At 41.4% G+C, this 19,792-nt stretch overlaps 1 protein-coding gene across 6 annotated transcripts in view; it reads right to left on the reverse strand.

The window, feature by feature from the left end:
- The window catches only part of BACH2 (BTB domain and CNC homolog 2), a 230,420-nt gene that overhangs the window by 58,266 nt on the left and 152,362 nt on the right, over positions 1–19,792 (reverse strand). For all 6 annotated transcript variants that reach the window (XM_083497525.1, XM_083497524.1, XM_083497527.1 and 3 more), the window contains one exon: positions 17,323–17,477. The gene's annotated coding sequence lies outside the window, so the exon portion shown is untranslated. The remainder of the gene's footprint in view (positions 1–17,322; positions 17,478–19,792) is intronic.

Below are 19,792 nucleotides of genomic sequence, written 5' to 3' on the forward strand. Positions count from 1 at the left end.
GCCTGTATTCAAGGCTGCACACAGTGATGCTACAAGTCCACCTCAACCTAACCTGACCTACCTCACAGAGTTGCTGTGAGAATAAAATGGAAAGGACAGCCATGTATGTCACCCTTAAGGTATTTCGAGGAAAAGTAGGGTACAAATCCAACAATAAATAAATAAAATTGTTGGATGACTTTTACTAATATTACTGCACATACATCACTAAATCCCTTGTCCAGGGTGGGCTAAATTAAGAACCGCTATGAGCCAGAAGATTATGCTGAACGCAGTCTTAGAGAATGCAGTAAACCGAAAAGGCTCAAAGTGGCATAATCTGATTCAGCAGGTTTAAATGAAGGTTTTCAAGAAAGGGAGAAGCAAACAAAATAATGAGAGATTACACACACCACACATAAAACAGATCCAACTTACTTGTTTCTTAAGAAAAATAACATTTCTCTAACATGTATCTGCAAAACTTGTTCTTCTGTCCTTCCTAAAGCATTCATCCTGCCCCTAATCTTCCTCCTGCCATAGCAATGCCTACTTCCTTTGTTGCCATCATTAGAGCAACCTTTACGACTTGAGCAAAATCTTGCTAGAGTTTCCAGAAGAAACCATGGAAAAACAGAAATGCACAGCATACTTAAGCTATTATGGATGAAGGAACTGATCATAATTTGCATCTGAAAGCAAACAGCCACAGCATCCCATTTCATCCATGAGAGGGGACCATACAAAGCTCTGCAGAGCTCTGCTATGTGCACAGTTCTTTACATGAGTTTTCTACATTCTCTTTAATGTTGGGAAATGCACCTTGTGAATTTCCAAAACTAAGGGTCCCAACAGTGGAAGCCCTGTGTAAGTGTTTCTGCAATAGGACTTCCCCTCTCCCCCTACACCCCCCCTGAAATTGGATCAGAAGAACCCCATGCATGGGGAGGAGAGGGAGGGTCTTTAAGGAGTGTGGATTTTTAGGGAGAACTCTGACGTCATACTAGGGCAATTGTTCCACCAGGGCAAGCAGATCAGCTTGCCAGACAGAACAATTCTCTTAGTTAGTGCAACGGCGAATGCCTCCCTAAAGACACACACATTCACCTGCTGGATCCTGTGAATGTGTATGTTGTTAATGAGACTGATATGACTCTGTGAACACAAAATAAAAACCACTCTGGTGTTCACATGCATACCACTCTGAGGATTTCCTTGTGATCCCTTGGAATGCTATGTTAGAGAGGTAGTGTACTGCAGTGGCTGAGAGAAGCTGAGTTGTGAACCTGGTTCAGATTTTGTTTTGCCATGAACTCAAGAGACAGCTTAAAACAAAACAGTATTCTCTCAGTATTCTCCAAATCTGCAATATGAGGATAATAAATAATACTGGCCTACATTACAGGGCTTTAAAAAGAATTAATATGATAATACACTGGAAGTGCTCTGAATGCTAAGGAAGCACTGTAACAATGCTGATATATATTTGTAAGCTTATAAAATAAAACTATACTATTTACAAGATGCAATTTTTGGGAAAAAGTCCCTACTAGTAGAACAGATTGAAGACTGAAGAACTGCACACAAAGCATCACGCACACACTCTACCACTGTCCTCTGAAAAGCTTCTCCCAAGAGACAGGAAACATCACACTACCAACCTGGCAAAGGTCTCGATACAACCATGACCACATATATGTAATGTATTTGGACAACTCCAGCCAAGCACCCATCCACTCATTTTCTTACTTTCACATATGTTTACCAAAGTTGCATGATTTACAGTGCATCCAGTATCTCAGCTTTCGCAGAGGTAGATTTCTAACTTTTTGGAAAGTACGGTGGTTGGCAATTACTGTTGAACTAGGAATAGGATAGTGGATGACTGACTAGATCTCTCAAAATGTGACTTAATGCTACAATGGCTTATGTTACTCTCCTTGTATCTAATCCTAAGGGGTGAGCAAGTGAACAAGATCATTAAAACAATGAGACACAGTAGGCATCACAGTTTATGCTCAGAATGTTGAATCATGTACCTTTGTTGGACGCGCCCCCAAAAACAAATGAATTCAATCTACACCACAAGTATCACAGCATCCCAAAATTATGCTCCTAAGCATTGGGGGACAGTGTAGGATATTGCACATAGGGTTGCAGTTTGAACTTCATTAGGTTGTATGTAAATAATTATCTTTCATAGGGGTAATTTCCTGGACATGTGGGTTTGTCATGGTCCAAAACATCCAACAGAAACATAGTACATGGGTGACTGATGTTTTCTTTCTTTTCTGGGAAGAGTCATAGGTGGGATTATGGTTATACATTAAGCTCTGCATTAAAGAAAAATGCTCTACAAGTTTTCTTAAGACACACATTCTATGGAAAAGCATTCTGTGGAAAAATATTAGTCCTCTGCTGCTTTTGCATCTTTTAAAAAAGGAACAAAAATGCAACACTTTGGCCATAGTGCAGCTTAAACTGTATATAAATCTTAAGTCTTATATATCAATTTGAAGCTTGGGGGGGGGGGTTGTTTCTAATAGTCCTGGGGGATTCTTTTTTCTATCGGTTATTAAAAGAGATGTTGAATTGCACAGAAAAGAGTGGAAGGGGGAGGCAATTCCAGGATCCTTTTTTTGTCTGAGACAGACCCCACATTCCTAATCATTTTGGTGTATATGCTTTTGTTGCAATATGTTTGACTGGGCTACAATCCTGGCTTACTGCCCATATCCTCTGCAAAATAGGTCCTTTAATTCAAGTAACAGCAGCAGAGAGAATAAGAATGTATTCTGACACACACAAACTTGCAAAAAATTAAACGCAGAGGGCCCTGAAACGCTTTAACATGGTAAACTTCAGAAATGCACCAATTTCCAAACCCTGCAGCCAGTTGTACTGTAACGTCTTCTGCTTTATGCTGACAACCTCTCTTTTCCCCTCCACTCATTCAGACACAATGCCTTCAGGTCTGCCTAAGTAATGTAATTCACTGGAGTGGAATTCCCTCGATACCTGCTGCAGTACTCAGTGACAATATCATTTATACTCTACACTGTCATGCCATGACACTGATACATTGGCTTTCATCCCTCATTCACTGCAGAGTGTGCAGTTTCACCTTCCACTGTGCCCTTTCACAGCACATGTGTACAAATTTACTCCATTCATCCCCAATTACAGAGCTCTGTTGAAATGCCCTCGTTGCATTTATATTCCGCACTCCTTATTTGAGAATTCCAATTACGCACAAGATTCTGCCATTAGCTGTAAGTGCTACACAGCATTCCTCAAGCAAGCATCCTTAGATTGTGGCCAGAGAGCAGAGATACACAGGCAAAATACATTATTATAGTGTGGCACTGCTAAATGCTGTATATTATTCAACTAAAGCGACACTGGCTGGACTGAGCTGCCGCCATCAAGCATTATGTGGAGATTAGGTCATCCACTGTGAATGGGAAACATCTATAAATCTCTGTAGTTCTTCTGCATACTGATGTGGGAAACAGATTGCTGGTGGAATATGATCTTTGCTGCTTCTTTTTTAAGGTTAGGGGTTTGTATAGGTCCTAGACAGATATACACCCTTTTGCTGTATACTGCCTTGAGACAAAGTAGAAAAGCAGGGTATAAGTATTTTAAACAATCAGGGTGATATGCAATGTTACGCACACAGGTAGACAGCTGAAATCAACACACTTATATAACTTATGTTTATTTATTTCAGTGGGTCTATTCTGAGTAGAATTTAGTTGGGTATAATCAATAAGTGAAAGAGTCATAGGCTCACAGGTGCTGTCATCTCTACTCTCCCTCTCTGGTTATGTAAAAAGCAACACCTGACCCAATACAATAGTGAGTTCATTTGAGCAGGATCTTCCTGAACCGCCTACCTTGACTCCATAATGGGGGGTGGGGGGAAGGAATAGACCAAGTACTTAGATAAGTACCAGATACAGATGAATCTACTATTACAGCACACAAAGCCCTGTGCAGGGAATAACTGATAGACGTCTGTGTACGTCCAAGACCAACTCAGCCCATTTCAGAGACGTGTCTGGCTAGGCACACAGTAATTTCAAATGAATTCTGTGGCACGGTGCTAGAAGCTTAAATGAAAAAAGCGAGTTAAATTTAAGCATTTCCAATATTACTCATTTTATAGGTGACTGTTCAATTTGGAAAGGTTATAAACGCAAAACAGTCACCCATGCATAGAAATTTTATTAGCCAACTGTTTAAAATAGACTTCTGTTGCTCTCCAAAAACCAACATAAAGATATCCTAAGGTCTAAACTTCAAGAGATACCTGTATGCTCCCCCTCCAGGGTGAAAGAGCAGCTGGGAGGGGATTTAGATTTGTGAAATGGCATGGCAAGGAGGATATTTTAAAACCCTCCTTAGCATCACAGCTCCACTCAAAACCAAAGGACTCCATTATTTGTTCAAAGAAAAATAGAAATGTCATGAGATCTTTTCACAGACCTGTTTTTTGTGTAGTTTGGCCTACCCATACAACCATGCTTTTCATATGATTGCAACCAAACTACAGCTAAAGTAGTACATCGGAAGCTCATATATATTTATCAGTGTCTTGCCCATTACAGAGGGGAGGGGTGAACTCAATATGCAGTTGGCTATTTCTACAAGAACTCTCTCCCCCCCCCCCCCCGCAAATGCTTTTTGATTTATTTAAAACATTTCTTTCTTTGAAAAAGTTATATCTCACTCTTCATCGCAAATGACCGTTCCAGAGTGAGTAGCAGTAAGACATACATTAAAACCAGCAACTTAAAATCAGCATACAACAGCACAAAACATGGCAGATAAATTACAACAACTACAGAAACATCCAGTCAGATAATTGCACTGCACCCCAAGCTTGGGTGAATGTAACTACGTCGGTGCCAGGCATATCTCAGAAAGTGTGGGAGTCCAAAGCTGGGCTGCCACAACCAAGAAAGCGTTCCCTTACATCACTGATAACCAAACCTGAGGAATAAGTGACACTGCCAGGACAGCTTCCCTGGCTGATCTTAACATAAAGGCTGGTTTACAGGTGAGAAGGTGTTCTCTCAGGTAATTGGGTCCTGAGCTATTTAGGACACTCTGTACCAGAACTAAAGCCTTGCAAGTGCCACCCTGTCCCATAGCTAAAATCACCCTTCCTTTATCTTTTGGGTGGCGATGGGGATTGATATATCAAGCCACTTGCTTGATTTTTATATTGTAATAATCATTCAAATTGTTCATCTCCTGATACAGCAATGTCTTCAGGAGATATACAATATTTAAGGGATACAATTCAAATTCCAATTACACAATCATATTCAACTTCTCAGATCTGTAATCGCCAAAATTCCAAACAAACAAATTAGCCAGCTAAGACAAATTCCCTCAAATATCTTTTGCTCAAAGCACATTGAATGTGAGGGTTTAGGTTGTTTACGTAGTTTTAATTGTTTTCTTGATTGTTTTTCTTGTATGTGTTTGTTTCATTAATAAATGACCCATTGAAAGGTTGCCTGTGATGAAGGGCAGGATATAAATTCTACAAACAAACAAACAACAGTAATGAGAAGCAAACAAACCACTGTCAATTAACATGGCCACCATAGATTTAGAGATTAGGGTTTGTATCCATTTTTGTCCTTCTGTCTACCAGAGAGCCTTTGCTCTAGCCTGGCCTCTGCTAATGGAAGAGGTGGGGAGATGATTCCCCCTTCTCCTTGCAGAGCTGTGCATCACCTTCCATGCTGTCTTGTATGATCCTTCAAACCTCTGGGAGAGATTTTCAAAAGGTGCAAAAAGATGCAAAGAGGACAGGGAAATGGGCAAAGACTAGGTCTTCTCTACCATCAGTTGAGGCATCTGCTGGATCAAAAATCCTTTCATGAATGGAAGGACACAAGTGGATTCAAGCCTAGGTCTATAGACCTGTAAACAGAACCTCGATGTACAGCATGTACTGTACAGAATATCCCTGACTACCAGATGCTGGCAAAAAAACAACAGGTGATACCGGTCACTTTCATGCCCTGCCTACAACAACCATCTGGTGCCATGCTTGATGGATTTTGGCTTTCTCCAGAAATGCAGGTTTTGCATCCAGATCCATGTTAAACGCACAATTGCACTTTGGGGTGATAAATTTTAACCAAGAATACAAGGCCTCGTAGCCACTTACGTCAAACCTTTGAAAACTATTTTACACATCCACACTATTTTGCTTTTTTTTTTTTTAAGTAAGCAAGTTCAAATACTTTATCTAATACAGAACAACTGCTATTTTAACCTGAAAACCCTCTTTCAATTCAACTGAGTTAACTGCCAAATACAAAATATAGATCTTACCAGACAGACAGAGGCAGGATTGCAAGCCAGCCAACTGTGAGCATTTAACAGACTGACTATGTTTGGTCTATGGCTCCAGATTATATGAGTCTTTATTTTCAGTTGTACACAAAAGGGCAATAGATGGAAAGTCTTATTAAAACCACTAATTTTTCTTGTCCGCCCACACTTCCAACACCTACAAGGCAAGTACAAAAATGCAACAAAGACAAAGAGTGGGGGGGAAACCCAGACTGATGGCTCACTTAAAACCAAACCAGAACAAGTCTCTTCCTCTCCATCTGTCCTCGCCACCCAAAAACGTAGTTGCTTCTTGATGAACAGATATGGGGGGGGGGGGAATGTATAGAGCTTGGGTTTGAACTAGATAGGATGGTGACAGATCCCTGTGTCACCATCAGACTTGCTGAAATCACCTAGGAAGCAGGAAGGAAATGTATGTAGGTAGGTCCGGTTTATGAACCAAAAGGGGGCGGGATGCGGACAGAATATCCTCTTTCTCATTGCTTGACTCTTCCAACAGGTTATTTCCCCACAACTAGAGACTCCAGCGCTAAAAGGGAATCGGTCTGGGTTCTGCATTCCTCACCTGAACACCACTTTTGCTCCTTATAATTGGATCTCCTATCTCACTCTCTTTCTACTTTACTGGAGCAGTTCTCTGCCCACATGAATCTAGGTCGCCCTTGAGGACATGAGGTAAGGGATTCATGCAGGCTGGAGGTCGTCTAGGATTGGCTCCATTATGGAAATCTCTGCTGTAAATTGATACATGCAGATGCCAAAGCAATAATCGGCAAAAGCTGCAGAAAACATGTCAAGACGATGAGGTGATATGTTAACGTTTGCTCTGAGGGAGGGGGGATCCCAAACTATACATGATTCCCTGCTATATACCTATATGATCACTACTGTTAATCAGAGCACTGAGGAACATGCTAGTCAGTATCTGTATTAGATTTTAAACGGTTCTCGTATACAAACTTGTTTTTCATATGTTTTGAATGGTAACATTTTAAATGATTGCTTTGAGATGTTTCATAGGAAGTGATTCATAAATGGAGATGAACAAATAAACATACACGGACAGTCAGTAAAACATAAAGCCCCGCCGTAAGGACGGCTAGCATTGTATTTCAAATGGAAAAGGCTGAGGTTCTGTGGAAACACCGCATAGTATGCAGTCACTTTCAAGCCCTTTTAAATACCCCTGATTTCACCGGCAGCTATTGAAGAAGGCTCTTAACTCTTCCACTGAAATTACGGTAATTAGCTGTCCAAGTGCTTAACTTTGTCTGGATTATGCACATTGTAAATAGTTAACAAAGAAGCTGCCGAGCAACTTATTGCTGGGGAGTTTTATGAATGGTCCACCCATAAACGATGTACAAACTTGCCTTATGGCTGGTTAGAGAGTATCTGTCTATGTAGTCCAGTATGATTCATTCTGGCTGGCAGAAGCTTTCAATGTCTTTCGCATCACCCTCTACTCAATATTTCCCCCCAGTGATGATAAGGATTAAACCTGGGACCTTCTGCATGCAGATCTGGTGCCGTGAGCCCCTGAGCTATGGCCCCTCCCAGAAAATAGATTACAGTGAGAAGAAAAAACCCCAGCAGTCATAATCGTACCTGAAGACACAGAAACATTGTACAGTCAAGCATGATGCTGGGACTAAATACTGTACTTCAGAACTTGCTTTGCAAATTAGACTAATTTTTAATACATATGACACACAACACCGTGCGCCTTTCCCCCCATTATGGGTCTCATGCATACCTAATTTTTTTTTCTTTCCGTGAAAAACATGCATTTCAGAAGCAATTCTCTTTTAACACGTACATGACTAACTTTGCTTACATCTTCTGCCTATTTAGCAGAAACCCACCTTGAGAGCAGACACAGTTGGATGAAGACAGTTCAGAAAGCCACCTTCCTCCCCCCCCCCATTAACCCCCTTTCTGAAATTGCACATTGTTATGTCCATTGACCTTCCATTATGACGTGGCTTAATGTGAACTCTCCTCTAGTCACTGTAAATAAGCTAATGATTAATCAGGGCCAGCCCAAGGCATTTTGTTGCCTGAGGTAGAGTAGCAAATGCCTCCCACCCTGCAAATTAAGCTATTTTGGCACCTGAGGCAAAAAAAATCCCACAAGTTTCTCTCCTCCAGCAGCAAAAATGACATTAATAAAATAACTAACCATTTGCTGCTCTTTCATAGCACTGAAAATCAGCTGTCTGATGTGGCTGCCTCACTTCACCTACTGAGAAGAGATGGCTATGTGCAGGGCTTGCGAACCTTTTTGGGCCTTCACTCACTTGCCCAGATTTAAATGTTTTGTCCCCCTTAGGGACAAAACAGGACTAAAACTGACCCTTCCCACAGAGCGCAATGCCAGGATGAATGAGGGGATTAACAAACGATTACTGTAAAAGCACTTAAAACTAGAAGTGCTATATAATAAATTAACAGCAGCAGCAACGTGCTTTCTGAAGATTATTTCATGTTGTAGAAGTTCCAAATACGTCTGGTATTTGTAGCATTTAGAAGTGTTATGAAAAATGGGTCATATCTTACTCAAGCTGCAACCACAATGCCCTCAGATCAGACACTAAATGACTGTACAGTATGGGACGAGCACAGAAGGAAGTATTGAAACTGCAGTAAAATTAAAACTTATGTGGTGAGAAGAATTTGAGTTTCACTGGCTAAGGTTAGGGAAAGTGGATTTCACTAGTATCGTCTTTTTAAGTAATCTTTCATTGAAATTGTCTTGAAATAAATGACTAGCGCTTGGCATGTGAAGGATTCTATGGGAAACTTTACGGTCCATAAAAGACAGCGACTGACCTACAGGGAAATGTTCATCACTGGGGCAAGATTTATGGAGGGCCAGCTGTGATTATTTTCCCAGTGCCTCTATATAACCCTGGCTATTATTAGGTACAAAAGAAACTACCACCACAAACCATTTTAAAATATACTCTTTTGTTGTTGTTGCTACAGTCTCGAAGCAAGTATCTGAAGCTTGCAATTTTTGGCTCTTTCCCCACGGAGCTCTCTTTGTCCAATGCCAACGTATGAAACTGCATCCCTTCTAGTTACCTCCAGAATTGTGTGTGGGGGGGGGGGGTGTCCTACCAATCTGGGATGTGAAGAAGTATACACAGGTTGCAACCTGCAAAAGCTACAAGCAGCGTCTGGGAGGCAGCTGGGGGGCCAGGGGAGAAATAATTTAGCATTACAGTAACTTAAGGGACATTTCACATTAGTGTTAGGACATGGAGAAAACGACTGGAAGCAGGGAACAAAAGCTAGAATATTTAAAAGCATCCAATATGCACAGTGAAATGGCTTCCAAGCTTTAATTTTATGTTCAGTGGGGTTACAAATGGCATTTATCTTAATTTAGTGCCTGCATAGTGCAGTTTCCAGCAAAGGCATAAAAAAGGGAAATAGCAGTTTCTCACTATGATGCTGTCCTATTTCAAGTGTCAGCAGTTCCATTAGCTTTATTATCCTGTATGACAGTGACAGATGGCTGACCGTTCAACACCTTCCGATAACATTACATATGAAGAGTTATTGAGCCCATGTCTTCCCCTTGCAGAACAATTTCCAGCACACATCTGCAACCATGCTGCTCTGATCCAGCTCTGCTTGAGTATATACATCAAGAAAGATTCATGCAAGACCTGTGCAAGAACGTGGATGGGAGCCTGCTTTCAAATGCATGTCCAAAAAGGGCAACAAAGCATAGACTGGGGGAGTGGGGGTTAAAACTTATTTAGTCCAAGGCTTGCATTTCCTCGTGGGCAACCTTCCAGGGGCAACATGCAAAAGTGAGTTGAACCAGAAGCAAAAGTGGGCAGAGCAACAGATGTCATGTTTACTTTTTGTCCAACAGGCTACAGTCTAGCTACACAGAAGTCAGAGGCTTATCACAGTTTAAGGACATACGTATTCTCACCAGGCAAAAGCACTGATGGAGGGTGCATAGTAGAGCTGGGGAGGGGGCAAAGCCTTGGGAGAGTCTTGAGAAACGGATAAGAAGAGAGGCAATTTGCATGGTTTAGCCTAATCTCTATGAGGGCTGCTGTTGCTGCAGTTCAGGGTTATAATATCTCAGATTAAAGACTCCAGCAGCAGCTCTCATACAAACCAGGCTAAACCATACCAATTGCTCCTGCCTCTGGTTAAAGCACCCAATTCCTAAAGTTCTAATTTTCTGCTGCTAAATCTGGTGTTTTATTATTATTATTAAGCATGAGTTTAAAAGGACTGCTTAATATAGGTATAATTTTGAATGTATCAATATGATATGCTTTTCGTCGGGTTCATGATACGCCGATTGTGGACCTAATGTTCTGCTGATTTGTTTTGAAACGGATTGTGAGAAATATTTCGCTTTACACTGTTATCCTGTTCTGTAATGTGGGTTGGTATATTATATTGTGGTTAATTTGAATCCTGTTTCAGGATTTTTATTACTGTAGCTTAATTTCTTATTTTTAGTGGATTGTCCAGTCTTAGTTTAATATTGCATTTATTAACCGCAGGGGTTTTGGAGAGCCGACTGAAACATTAACTCAGGGATGGAGAAGCTCATTCCTGGGGGCCAAATGTGGCCCCACAGCCTCTCCATCTGGCCCTTGGGACTCTCCCCAGGCCACACCCCTCAGGGGTCCTACTTCACACCTTGAGTGTTTTTGCCTGGCTGGAATGCACAACCCCAATTTATACTATTCCCATATGCTCTAAACTGAATTATTAACCAACTGTCTTGGAATGCAGCGGTGATACATTTTATTATGCATATTCTTGTCAATTGCACTTGGTTCAGAGGCTACTGCAAGGCACTCTGGGTGCTGTTTATCAGGGAAAAGGTGGCACACCAGTAAACTGACAGTGGTTGTAACAACTGTTTTTCTGGCGCTGCAAAATAATAATAATAATAATAATAATAATAATAAAAGGACTTGTCCCTTGTGCCCACCACCACACTTTTAATGGCAGGGGCAGATGGAACTCAGCTGGCCACAGAAGAGGATCTTATGAGTCAGGCAAGTTTCATGTGAGTGGGGATGATTAATATATAGTCTGGTTGCAGTCTTTTCAGAAACTACTTCAAAGTGCTGGTTTTGATCTTTAATGATGAAAAATTTAGGGAGCCAGCACTTTGAATTGAGCCTGGAAACAAAGCGGAAACCAATGTAGATGGCATAATTTTGGAATTATGTGTACAATCTGCCAGTTTTAGTAATATCCTGGCAGCCACTTTCTGCCCCAGATGAAGCTTCCTATCTGTTTTCAAAGGCAGTCCCAACATTAGAGCATACAGGGCGACTACAGTGGGAATGACGCTGGCAAGGTCTGACTTCTCAAGGAAATGATGCAATTCACATACTGATAAAAGGCGTCCCTGGCCGCTGCTGTTGGCCATTCAGGATCACCACTAAGCTGAGAACTTTTTAAGAAAGAGGAGCACTACCTGTCCAATACAGATTGGACACCTATTCCTAGATCACAAGAAACCTGAATCAATAGTGCATTGTTCTCGCCTGGATTAAGCTTCAGTTTGTACAACTCCAGCAACTTCGAAACAATGACAATGACAATTCCCACACTGTGGTGTAAAAAAAAGTGGATGGGGTGGGGGAGACACACACGTGAAATGTGATGTGAGAATATTCATATGTGTGCAGTCATCAGCTAGAACATGGGTAGTTCATACTGCAGATTCAGCAATAATCCTTGGGGGGCAGTGTTACAACCAGGAGGTTGAGATCTATGCATGCTAGTATGCATAGATACTAGTATTTTCTTTGGGAAGTGAGGGCTAGGTAGATGAAGGAAAATACACTGCACTTTCAAAATTGCACACAGATGCTAACAGTCCATCAACAGATAGTTTTAAGTAAAACCATGAATTTAATGGATTTGTGAACATGTTGCAATTTTCTGAAAGCTACGAAACTGAAACTGCAAAGGGAAGAGCATCTGCTTTGCATGCAGAAGGTCCCAGGTTAAATCCATGACATTTTCAGGTACAGCTGGGAAGGATCTCTGCCTGAAACCATCGAGAACCTTTGCCCATTTAGTGGAGACAATTCTGAGCTATAAGGCACTTGCTTCCTTGTATAAGGCAGCTTCCTATGTTCTTCAAGAATGATGGATAGTTAAACCTTTAGAAGCCTCATGGTACTCTCAATGTTACTGGCACTATATAAAAATCAACACTATACTTTTAATGTTATATGATGACCTTAGCATTTTTTAAAAAACGAATTTCAACATTAAAAGTTAAGTGTTGTTCAAATGCAAAAGCAACCAAAATGCTTCAAGCTACAGCTCAGAAGGCAATAATCTTGTAACGCTATGTGAAATGGACTGCTATGAAGCAAGAATGCAGCACTTGCTAAAAGTAGCCATAATGACAGCATTTGCTGGCTCAAAACCCACTCGTTTAACACACACACACACACACACACACACACACACACACACACTATTCCGTTAGGCACCACTATGTATGATTCATGCTTGCCATACACCTTTAATCAGCTTCTTTGTTCCGTTAGCACAAAGATTTAAGCACATTAATTCACATCCTAAGTGTCTACTCTGAAGTACTGCCTGCAATCTGAAGTACAGTGGTGGCTGTGCCAGCATTATGTGCTGATTTTCAACCTTGCACTGGCGTGTATGCAGCCTGCTTTCCTCTAAAAATTCCGTTTGCCGCTGTGGCATGTTCTTGAATCAGGCCATAAATCCTTCACCAAGTCTGAATCCAAAGATGGTTATCCTTGAATAGTGTACTTGATACTTTCCAAGTACAGAATAGGCTTAGAGACGCTGGGCCCCTTCAAATGTTACATGGTGGCCACATGCCACAGCATGCACATGCAAGAGGGAGCCTGGAGCTGTATAATGCACAAAGAGAACACACACGCCCACACACGAACGTTCCTGGGTACACATAAAGTGGTTCACTTGCACATCTGAATGAAAAGTGCTATGTGTGAAGCCGTTTTCAAGAAAGGGGTAGTTTAAACTTGTGCTGGGGACAGCAGGAGTGTGAATGACAGATGTCCTTATACAGAATATTTCACGTTCCCGAACATTGATCCAGTGCAGTTTTCATTCTACAAATTCTTTCTGGGTTATCCTGGTAGAATTATCTGAGCAGCTGCAAATAATCACATGACCCCGAGGACTATGAATAGTGGGCATCACAGTACCCAGCCTCGTCTAAAGTAGCAGCATACCCAAAGACAAAAAAAGATCCCAAGTATTACAAGTGGTTCTGGTGGCACTTTCCCGTTTACAAAAACCTGAGAGTTCTGAGGTCATTTATATAGACCCAAATCTGGGAAATATAGGTCCATATTTTTGTGAGCTTATCAGCAAACTGCACCAATGCGCATGGGATTTTGCCAACCTAAACTTTGTGTTTCAAAGCTTTCTACAGTTGCCTTGAGTTGTGCTCCAATATTTTCACATTGTGGATTTAAGCTGTCCTCATTCCCATGCTTGCAAGCTGCTACTAGAACACTGTTGTCTCTCTCCTTGACTCTAGTTCACTTTCACTCCTTCCTTCAAAAACAACACAATCACCAACACTGTCAGAAATCTCTTGTGGGAGTTTAAGGCACATTCCAGCCAAGCAAAGCACTCGGGATACAAAGCAGGGTCAGTAAGGTGTGTTTTGAGAGCCAGATAGGAAAGCCTAGAGGGCCACATTTGGCCATAAGGTCTGAGGTTCACAAACCTTGATAAATATAAGAGCCACAGTAGAACGAAAGCAAATACAATAAACAGTGACTACACTGGGACACATAGGTCATACAGGCAAAGCAGGGTTGGGAAGAATAGGATGGGCAATGTTAAGTCATGCTCCATCAATTTAGGCTTTTTGTCCATGTGGTCAAAATAGGAATGAAATGACGAGCTGTCTGGAAGCAGGGACACTAACACACACAAAAAAGTTTCAAATTTTCTCTCATGGATGGCTTGACTTTTCTTGTTCCCCTTCTCCCTCTTTTGACACATGCTCCTAAGCAAAACCTTTCATTCAGGGAGCTAACACTGAACATGGAGCTCAATGGTACAATCTTCCTGTCCATAGTATAAGGCATATCCTTCCTTTTATTCGATTGTCCAATGGTACACTATCATTTTATTTAACAACATCATTCACAGAATTGTAGAGTTGGAAGGGACCCCAAGGGTCATCAAATTCAGCACCCTGCAATGTTTCACAGGCGGACGCACTGACCCACTGCACAACAGAAGTGCTTCCTTTAACCATAACATGGTTGTTATGAGGACAAAATGGGTGATAGTAGAGGCAGCTACCCTGCTTTATGAGAAAGAGTGGAGTATAAAAGTACCAAATTAAGGGTGCAGCATAAAGGGAGTCTGTTTCACTGTTGAACAGTTCTTACGGTCAAAGTTCTTCCCGATGTTTAATCAGAATCTCTTTTCTTGTAACTTGAAGCCATTGGTTTGTGTCCTACCATTCATCCACATGTAGGACATACATAAAGCGGTGTGTGATCAACGCTGTTGTCTGTTGTCTGACAGTTCAGTGCGAGAGCACTTTCTAGTAATTATGAGCAGGCAAAAGAATGTGGAGTGTGAATACCAGCAGCGTTGATGTTCCTCGCCAGCTATTTTGATTTTCAAAGTTTTGGATTGTATGAATGGAACATAATGCTTTTCACTGGCTTTATGGGGAAGCCCTTTGCTCTCAAGATCCATTTGGAGAAGAGAGGGCCAGAGGGTTATTTTGTCCTTGTAACAGTCCATTTGAAGTGGATTACGTACGTTACAAATGGATTATTACAGGTTGCACGGCTCATACAGGAATGTGGGAAAGCATGCAGACGTAAGCAATTTCAAAACAGCGCCCCAAAATTCAAGTCAGCTCTGGAAATTAAGCAGTAGAGGGGTCATATTTCATGTGCTTTCCATGTGGAAGGGCCTAAGTTGAATCCCCAACATCTTTAGCTAAAAGGGTCAGGTACCAGCTGAGGTGAATCTAAGGCTGACTGGAATACTACTGCCAATCAGAGTAGACAATGCTGGGATGCATAGACAGATGGCATAACCCAGTACAGTCATACCTCGGGTTACAGATGCTTCAGGTTGTATGTTTTCGGGTTGCGCACCGTGCAGAACCCAAAAGTACCTGAATGGGTTACTTCCGGGTTTCAACGTTCGTGCATGCACAGAAACACTAAATAGAGCTTTGCACATGCGCAGAAGCGCTGAATCGCAACCCACATGTGCGCAGACGCGGCGCTGAGGGTTGAGAATGCTGCGGGTTGCAAATGTGCCTCCCACACAGATCACGTTCGCAACTCGAGCGTCCACTGTATAAGACATGTATTCACTGGTTGGAAACAGTGGGAGAACTCCAGGCTGATACTGGTAAAATACGCAGGGCCATATGATTCTCAGATGCGGAGAGGCATGTTATCTTAGTACTGCTCCTCCTGCATAACAAATAGCACTGTCTAATTTTAAAACACACACCCTCATATTATTCTGCTCTCAAAAGCCCATCAGATGAGTTGTCAACAGCTCGAAGAGAAAATAAGAAAAGCACTTGAAAAGTTGCAAGGTACAAAGGCAGAAATGAAGGGAGGTTCTATACCCACCCATGTGCTCCATTTGCCCTGACTGGGGCAGTTCTATGTTGAAAAGCACGTGGAACAACAGTCACTGCATCAAATTCAGCCCCGGCATATAATTAAATACAGCCCTTGTCACCAAGAGAGCAAAAACAAAAGCAGAAAACAGAAAGAGGACAAGAATCATGAGGAAATCAGACCACAGGCTTATCCAGCACAGCATTCTGTTCTCTCAGTGGCTAACCAGACAGCTACAGAAAGCCCACAAAGCAGGGCATGTGGGCAATAGTATTCTTCTGCTGTTCTTCCCTAGCAATTGGTATTTAGAGGCATAATGTTTCTGAGTAGGCATCACTAGGCATGATGTTGGGAAGCGTTCATCCTCTAGCCCAGCTCAAGGCTAGCCGGAAGTTTCTTGATACCCTAGAGCAGTCAGAGTAAGAGAAATCTCATGTGAATCAACAGTTACCTTCAGAACTCTCTGAGATGTGCCAGAAAATCCTGGGGCGCACTCTGTATTTATGCAGCAAGAAAGACACATTGGAAGTCACCAGAGTATGTGAGTTCCTAAATTCCTACTTTGATTTTGCTTCGGAATAATAACCTAAGCACCATTTGAAGTGTGCTACCAAAGGCATCCATCTAGTGTGTTTACGTGGTACACATTTTATATGTAACTGTTTCATTAGGGATAGATTCAAGCAACTAGTTTCTTCTGTTAACACACACTAGCTACTTGCACAGAAATAAGTAACCAGGAATCTGCCATGTAGCTAGCTCTGTATATTTTGGAAGCTTCGAAAACCCTGATTTCCCCAAAATGCCAATACTTGGGTACTGAAATGCAGGAGTTGCCACACTGTATTTTTTTATTGGAGGGGGGGTAGAGATGTCTGGCTGAATCTGTAGGCTGATTCTGAGAAGTGATTTATCAGTACAACCTCTCCACACCTCAACTGAAATATTACCCTGTTTTGCGCATATATATGCACAAACACACACCACATCAACTTAGCCTACTTTTGAGAAAAAAGCCTAAGCTAAAAAAGCCTAAGCTATTTATAAAGTGCTTTGTGACAAGTTCAGCTGTGGCAGAAAACATACTTAGGAAGCCCACAAATTGACAAAATTACATTCTCCATTTAGTTTTTAAAGAGACAATAAGTACTTCAAGATCAATTTATTCACAGTCTAATGTTATCTGACGAATTACAGCTTTTAGGGTGATTTAACAAGTGCTATATGGATCCCCCCCCACCAGTTGGGAAAAAAACCCCACTTCTTTGCATAGTTTTTTTGTTTTGTTTTTGATGAAATAGGAATCAAAAGCAGGACTTACATGTAACTTTCCCAGGATCTGTGCTGGCTAATATTCTCACGAAACAGGGAAGTGGACAAATGGAGAGATTAGTAGGTTACAGCAATCCATTAAGATAAGAACGCCTGAAGATTCACAGGGCAAGCTTCTGGCAGCTCAACTTCTCTGGTGGCAACCTAAACATAACAAAATATCAGGACACATTTGAGAAAACAGGTTTGCATTGGCACAAGCATCCCCTTTCCCCTACAAAATTTTATAATCTCATAATGAATTAAAAGCTATACATTGAGCTTCTGTTCTTCAGTGGCATTAAAGAAATGAGTCAATCAATAAGCATTCTCAGGATGTTCTGGTAATGAGCAAAGCCAGAGTCTCTCTCTCTCTCTCACACACAAATCCACAAAAATTACTAGCCCAGCTAACATTTCTTTAAAAATTTGCTTGTCTAGTTATACCTACCTGTGTTAGTCATTTGTGGCCTACATAAATGTTTCAGTAGCTTAGCTCTGGAAGATTCCAAATGCTGTTCTGTACAGGCACATAACCTGTCTTTGATGCACCACAGAAAACCACAAAGAAGAAATTACTTTCTGTAAGCACGGAACATAGTGCCTTGTACAGTGGGTCATCTACTATTGTCTGCCAATCTATAAAGTAAGGTGGGGCAGAGAGCCTGCATAAACCATTCTCAATAAATACAGAACTCAAGTTCTACCTGGATGGTAAAAATTTTAAAAAATTTGTAGAGAAAGATGAAAAGCACATATCAACAAGTCCATGTGTAGCAAAAGTAGTAGTGTATGCGTTTGTCATAACAGAGCCCCATTTGCTTTTCCCAGTCAAATTACAATTGTTCTGGGAGGAAGGTTGGAATGGAAGTGGGAGAAACTTGAGACATGATGGGAAAGTCTGTGGCCTAGTACAGATGTCTCTGCTGTTTCACTCCAGGCTTTATGTGAAAGCTAACACAAAAACATAAGAGCAGCCCTGCTGAATCAGGCCAATGCCCATCTAGTCCAGCATTCTGTTCTCACGCTAGCTGCCCGGAGGCTTGTAGGCAACCCACAAGCAAGATTCAAGCACAAGGATTCAGGGAAGAAGATTCTAGCCAAGGCTTCTTTCTGGCATGCCAGATATATAGATGTACACACCTTTTTCTTTTTCAGTGGGTGGCCATTTCATAGCACGGGACAGTCTTGACGTGGCAGAGCCCAAACATAACTTTGCCACCTCAGTGAGAACCAGGTCCACCCTGTTCTTGGAAGGTGTGATTGATGTTCACTGCTGTAGAAGCCTGGGACTGCATTCCACACATTTCATTCCGTTTCTCCAAATGTCTCACTCTCTATTTCTCTCCCTGTGTTCCCCAGATATCCTTACACTACACTGAGTGAGCCAGAGCGTATTAAGTTTAACACATGACCTATAAAATGAAAGCAGGAATTTCTCTGCTCAGGGGTCAGGCTAGGGTAAGTTGTAATCTAACCTTGTCCTAATGCATTGCTAAACATCTGTGTCTAGTCTTAACTCCATCCCATGCTTCTGTTTTATACAGCTATTCTTATTCTGAAATGTGGGAATGACTAATAGAAATAATTTCATTACACACACCAAAAAAAAAAAAAAAAAGGCACAAGGAGAACATACTCCCATTGATCAAGATTTGATGTAAAACACCTCCACCCAAGTATATATGAATCCTTTTCCTGCATTGGCTTCACACTCCAAGCCACACAAACAAGGTCAGTACAACAGAATGCAGCTATATGCTCATGGAGGTAGTTGTAGATGTAGATCATAGGTCAACAAAACTGAGTATAGAGAATAGGCTTCCCACAAATCTCTAGAAAGCAATGCTCATCTATCTACCCATGTCTGCTGCTCCAAATGCAATCACTCAAACAAACAAACAAACAAACAAACAAACAAGGAGTTTGGTTTGGCAGAAACATTGTTTAAGATGTGTGTTTAAGATGTGTGTTCTGCCTTGAGGCTATTCTGCCACAGCTGGAGGATACTTGTTTGGGAAAATAACCTGGAAGAACGAAATTGCTGAAGAGGAGTGGGACTGGGTGGAAGAAAAAGCATTATCTTCCACCAGAACAGGCTTCTAATTCTGCCCCCTTCTTCCTTGAACAACCCATCACTTGCTGATTAGACCTGTTCCATGACTTCTGAAAGTTATGCACTAAACCAGCAATACTGATTGCTTCAAATGTTGCAAGATCACCATGGTATGGACTGTGATTTCTGTTTCAGCCTGAATGAACTCAAGCAGAAATTAGAATTAATGAAGTGGAAATGAGACACTTTAAAAACAAAACACAATAAAGCAGAAGATGGCATAAAGAGCGTCCTTTCAAGCAGCAATGCACATTTATATAGGGCACTCCAAGTGCTCAGAGCATCTCACATATATCATCTTAAGATGCTTCACAACATCCCTTTAAGACAAAGCAAGGATTACTGTTCCTATATTTTAAATAAT

The sequence above is a fragment of the Podarcis liolepis genome, assembly GCF_965112155.1.
Source record: "Podarcis liolepis genome assembly, chromosome: 3".
In the NCBI taxonomy this organism is placed as follows: domain Eukaryota; kingdom Metazoa; phylum Chordata; class Lepidosauria; order Squamata; family Lacertidae; genus Podarcis; species Podarcis liolepis.